Genomic DNA, 6346 nt, shown 5'->3' on the forward strand with positions numbered 1-6346 from the left:
TTCCATTCTTAAAGATTCTGTTGTTCCTTTCTTTCCAGACAGTCCATATTATGAAGCTTGGCATTAAAGCCCAAGATGAGCCTAGAAGATCAAACTCATAGAAGTTGTGTATCCAATTGATTAGGGTATTTATAATGCTTCCTTTGTCTCTATCTGTATTCTGGAAGATAGTGGCAAAAGTATCCCACAACCAAGAGGTGAAAATACAATTATTGAGAAGGTGCTCCATTGTTTCCTCTTGGGTTTCACAGAGTTGGCATCTCGAAGGGTCCATAACACCCCTCTTCTGAATGTTATCCCAAGTCAGAATTTTCTTATGATGGACTAACCACATGAATAGTTTAATATTCATCCATCCTTGATGTCTCCATATGTTCTTCCAAACCTTGTCTGGTTCATTGGAGTCCGTCTCAAGGAGTATGTGTTTTTCCTCCTTGAGATTGAAGGTGCCTGCAGTATTATTTCCCCATCTAAGTTGGTCATGCCCCCCTATCACTAAAATTTTCCTCTGTTCCAACATTGTCAGAAGTGCCCCAGCTTTGTCTTTCAGAGGGCTATCCTCCCTGTAGTCCATCTTCTTCCAGGTTCTCCATTTTCCTTCACTGTTGCTTTGATCCCAAAAATATTTTACCTTAAATAATATTTTGGTATTTTTTTCTTTCTTGAGGTCCATAAGGTTCTCACTTAACAGTGTGGGTTCTTGTTTCCATTTGTCCTCCCAAAACAGAGCTAGATCACCATCTCTGATTTCCCAGAAGCTGTTCTTTTGTTCTAATCCTCTGTTTCCCCGGGCCTTATTCCAGATGTGTGAGCCCTTTATGATGCCAGAAATCCTTATTAGATCATTATCTTGCCCATTGCTAGCATATTTCTCTTTCTGGATTCTAGCCCACTGTGCCTTTGGTTCTTTTACCTAGTGCCACCATAATTTTGCCCCTAAAACTTTACTCAGTATTTTCGGATCATCTAGTCGAAGTCCCCCATACTTCTTAGGTTTGCATATCTTATCCCAGGCTACCAAGGCCCACTTCTTTCTTTCCTCCCCCTTACCCCAAAGAAAGTCTCTTTGAATGGTTCTAAACTGTTGCAGCACTCCTTTGGAGTTGGAAGGGCTGAAAGAATGAAGACAGGAATTCATTGGAGAACAACTTTTGTAAGCACTAACTGGCCAGCCAAGTTTAAAGATCTAAAGGTCCATTTCCTGATTTTATCCTGCATCTTATTGATCACTAGCTCCCAGATTCCCTTGTGCAAAGGCTTATTAGTAAGAGGAACTCCCAAATATTTGGAGGGAAGGACATCCCTTTGAAAGCCTAGAATCCTAGAGATATTTTTCTGAATAGCAATTTTGGTATTAAAGAAAAAAAATTTAGATTTGGAGAGATTAACTTCCATACCTGTAGCCATAGCAAAGTCAGACAGGATATGTTTATACACTAAAGCTTCTTTGACCGTGGGGATTCCTTGTAGCATAGTATCATCAACAAATTGTTGATGGGTCAGAGCCTTACCAGTCTCAGAAAGTTGTAGGCCTTTGATATTACCAACTTCTTTCGCATGCTTGATATATCGACCCAGTCCCTCCATCATGAGGATGAAGAGAAAGGGTGAGAGTGGATCACCCTACCTGAGACCTCTGGAAGGAGTAAAAGTCTTGGAGGGAGAACCATTAACCAGAATTGAGAAGCTGGAAGAAGTTACCAGGGCCATGACCCATCTAATCCAGTTATGATCAAATCCAAAAGCAATAAGGACCTTCTTTATATAGATCCATTTTAGTTTATCATACGCTTTGGCTAGGTCCAATTGCATAATCATTCCAGCCTTCCTATTGCTTATCAAAGAGTGCACCACCTCATGCGCTTGAATGATGTTATTGAGAATTTGTCTGCCCTCCACATTTCCAGATTGCTCCATAGAAACTAGAGTAGGAAGAAGTGGTTCGAGTGTGTTAGCAACAACCTTGGATATTATTTTATAAACCACGTTGCACAAGGATATGGGTCTAAACCTGTCTGGAGTCTGAGCATTATCATGTTTGGGGATCAGGGAGATGAAGGAAGTATTGAGCACCTTCAAAATAGTTATATTCAGCTTGGAATCTTCCACTACATTCAGAATATCCTGTTTGACTATATTCCAACAAGATTTAAAGAAATCCACATTGAAACCATCAGGGCCTGGCACTTTACCATTTTGCATTTCTTTGATGACCTCACTAACTTCCTCTTCCATCACTAGCCTATTGATATTGAAATTATCCTCTCTGGTAACCAATCTAGGAATATGCCCTGTTATATCCCTGATAAAATGCTCTCTGTCTGAAATAGTTTCCTGTGCTATTCCATGAAAGTGCTGAACTAACACATCTTCTATATCTTCATGGGAATTATGAAGATTACCACCCTCATCCTTAATCGAAGAGATACTATTGTGGGATCTGTTCGCTATGGTAGATCTGTGGAAAAATCTAGTGTTACGCTCCCCTTCTTTCAGCCATTGAACTCTGGATTGTTGTTTCCAAAATATTTCCTCTTGTTTACATAAATTATCCCAGTCTTGATGGTGTTTGCGACTTGGTAATTTCTATCTTTATCAAAGCCTCCTATGATAAGGTTTTGATTAAGTTCCCGCATTTTATCTTCCACAACTTTTTTTGCTATAAAAATATTGCCAAATTCATTCTTGTTCCAATCTTTAAGTCTGAGCTTGATGTGTTTCAGTCTTTTGTGTAGCTGGAACATCCTTGTGCCCTGAATATGCAGTCTTCTGTCCACCATTTTGAAATGTTGCTGATGAAGTCTGGGTGGGTGAGCCAGATATTCTCAAATCTGAAAGGTCTGTTCTTGGGAGTACCAATGCCCTGAACCTCAAGTTGAACAAGCCAATGGTTCGAGCCTCTAAAGGGTAGAATTCTTGCTATCATTTCCTTGTTTGTGAGCCTAGGGTCCTATGAAATTATGAATCTTTCTAACTTTGAGGCTACTTGAGATTCTCCTCCTCTTTTATTGTTCCAAGTAAAACGACCATTACTCATTTCAGTGTCAACAAGCTTCATATTATCTATAAAGGTTTGAAAAGCTGTAGAATCTCTGCTTAAAGTTCTGGTTTCCCATTTTTTCTATGAAAGTGATTTGATCATGTTGAAGTCCCCACACAAGATCAATGGTACATCAACATGTCTGTCTCTTAGCTCCATAAGAGAATCTAGAAATCTTAGTTTGTCATCCATACTTTGAGGGCCATATACATTTGTGACCAGATAGGTCTCCTTGTCTCCCACCGGCTGTATAACCACTGATAAATAATTTTTAGATGCCTCGGCATCTATTATACCAATCTTTTGGGGGTTCCAAAGAGTAAGTATGTCCCCTGTTGTGTTATCTGCTTTAACTTCAAGAAACTAAAAATGACTGAGACATTTGTTATGAATTTCTTTTACTTTTTGAATGGAACATTTAGTTTCCTGGATAAAGATCATATCTAGAGCTTCTTATTTCATTCTATTATTAAGAATTCTTTGTTTTCTTTTACTACCTAGTCCTATGATATTCCAAGATGTAAATTTCATTATTAAAAATTCTTAAAGGAGTAGCTGGTTAGATCTTTCATCTTACCTGAATATATAATTATCTTTCCACATTCGATCAATAACTCGTTCTGCTTTTTCCTGCCTCTTTTCTTTCCTGGATTTTTGGGTACTAATCCCACTGTGATTTTCATAGTTTTCACACCCTCGTTGCCCTGCCTTTCATTTTTTCTTTGCCTGTCCAGCCCTTTAGCCTGAGTTTTCCATAGGAACAGCTACTGCACCCTATTGAACTCTTCTGGAGGTAATGAGTCTACCCCACTAATGGTCCCCTGTTTCAAGAACCCTTCCAAATCTAGGTGTTCCCTCTCAAATATCTCCTGCAATTCATGATCCTCCATTTCCATCTCACTCTGGGTCATTTCTTGGTCCATCTCCAGTTTTGCATCGCTCAGCATAATCTCTTTCTCTTTGTTAATATCCTGTGTTTGGGCTATATCTCCCTCTTTTTCCTCCTCCACTGGGCTTCCTTCCATTACCTGATCTAATTTTGTTTTCTCTTCTTCTTCTTCAAGTACTTGAAACTTATTCAGATTAGTCTATGGTCCTTCTGTTTGATGTTGCTTTGGCTCCCTCATGCCTCCTTTTCCTCTATGAACCACTTTGTGAAAGCCCTCAGTATCTTGTTGGCATTATGGCTAAAGTGTTGTCCTTGATGGCAACTCTTACAGGTGATGGAACACTGTACATCCGTTCAGTAGCAGAGATTGATGATTAGCTCACGATAATGAAGGAAATAAGAAGTACGCAGATACATAGTACAAAAGGCACGGACCCGCAAAAATATCATAGATAAAGTGCGTACATACCCGCAGGTACACTATGTAAAAGGTGCGGACCCCAGTTCACGCACTTTCATGCAGTGAAAAAGTATTCTCATGTGGGAATCCAATGATGGACCATAGTATTTAGCCCGACGTATTTGATCCTATGGTTTGGTCAGTGGTATTGTTTTATATTATTATTATTATTGAGCCCCATGTTTTTGGGCCCCTTGTATTGGTTATCTATGGTATTGACTCATGGTTTTAGCAAGAGCTTGCCTATATAAAGCAAAGGAGATCATTTGGCTAGACACTTGTGAAATTAGAAGATCTTAAGAGAAGCTAGATATGAAATTCTTGTAATCAGTTTGTGAGAGAGAGTTGAATCAATATCAAGGAGAAACATGAGAATTACAAGTCGGATCTACTAATGGGTTGATATCTCCTCAGCACATGATCAAATCTGTAGACCTGATAGTCTGGGTTATCCTTGAAGTCTGAAAATTGTCTATACCCACAGGACCGCAAGTGCAGTGAAAGAAAAGTGCGGAGATACGCAGGCGCAGAAGCGTTGCAGGTGCGCAGATACGCAGGCGCAGAAGCGCTGCAGGTGCGCAGGTTCGTAGGCCCAGAATTGCAGAAGATGCGGAGGGGCGCAGGCATTCCATTGGACATAGAGCGGAGGTGCGCAGGAAGTCTGTGAGACGCAGTGCGTGGATGCGCAGGAAAGCAGTTGGAAACAGTGCGGATGTACGCAGGTGTTCTATGGGTGAAGCTGCGGACTTTTCATGAAATCTATTTAGCTGCCCCTGTTTATTATTGTTGTGTTCTGGGTTTTGAAGTGATGTCTGGTATTATGTTCTGATAACAGCAGTGATTGATTGAATGATTATGATTAGCCTCAGTATTGATAGATGAATGGATCAGGTTCATAATGACTTATCGTTATATGATCTGGTGGACTAGATCTGGTTGATAACTCTCATTGTATATGTATTGATCTGGTGATTGGGTGATTCAGAAGGTTGTTTGATTATGAGCTTCAATGTTGTTGTTGGGTCCAGTATGAAAATTGGATGAAATGTGGCCTTTCAGATTATGTGTTGTGCTTCAGTGTATCCAGTCTGAAAATTGATGAAACGTGGTACCTGGATGAGAGAAGATTGTAGGTCAGCACCTACGTACCAATATCTAAGCTAGTACAAGAGCTAAAGGAAATATTTGGAGCATTGTAGCAGGTAGCAGCCTGCGTACTAGTAAATGGATCGGCTAGTACAAGAAAAAAGGGGGTTGTAGCTCCCGTACTGGTATAAGACTGCAGCAGTACAAAATATTGTTAAAGGATTTTCTTATTAAGAAGAAGATTGAGATGACTTGCAGCAGGTGGTTTTCTCCCGCATTGGGTTTCCACCTTATATCATGGTGTTCATGTGTGTGCCTTATGTATGTTAGTGCATCTGTTAACTGATAATATGGTTGATAATGCTCTAATGCACTCATTGAAGATCAATTAACTTAATCATAAGAAGTTGTGGAAGTAGAATATATGAATCAGAGTTTGGAAATGAAAACGTTTTATTGACTTGATAATACTGATTCACCCCCCCCCTCTCAGTATTAATTCCAACAATTGGTATCAGAGCAGGTCCTTTGATAGAATCTTGATCGCTTGAAGGAGATCCGTGGAACAATGGGAAAGAAGCTTAAGAAGAAAGCACCTAAGAAAAAGAAGTCATCTCAGAAGAACTATGACATTGGGAGAATCGATTGGGGATTAGGTATAAGAAGCTCTTCAGATTTAGAATCAAATTCAGAATCATTATCATGTATGAATATATTATCCTCTGATGTTCCAGCTATCTTTTCTTTTGGAAGAGATGAAAGTGATAGCGAAACTACTGAATTTGCTCTTATGGGTGAACAAGAAAGATATCAAATAGAGGCAGAATTTAAAACGCTGACAGACAAAATTAGAGATCAACAAGATCTATTG

This window comes from Pinus tabuliformis, chromosome 5_1, assembly GCF_031772625.1.
Source record: "Pinus tabuliformis cultivar Carrire ecotype Pingquan chromosome 5_1, CPIR1, whole genome shotgun sequence".
Taxonomy (NCBI): domain Eukaryota; kingdom Viridiplantae; phylum Streptophyta; class Pinopsida; order Pinales; family Pinaceae; genus Pinus; species Pinus tabuliformis.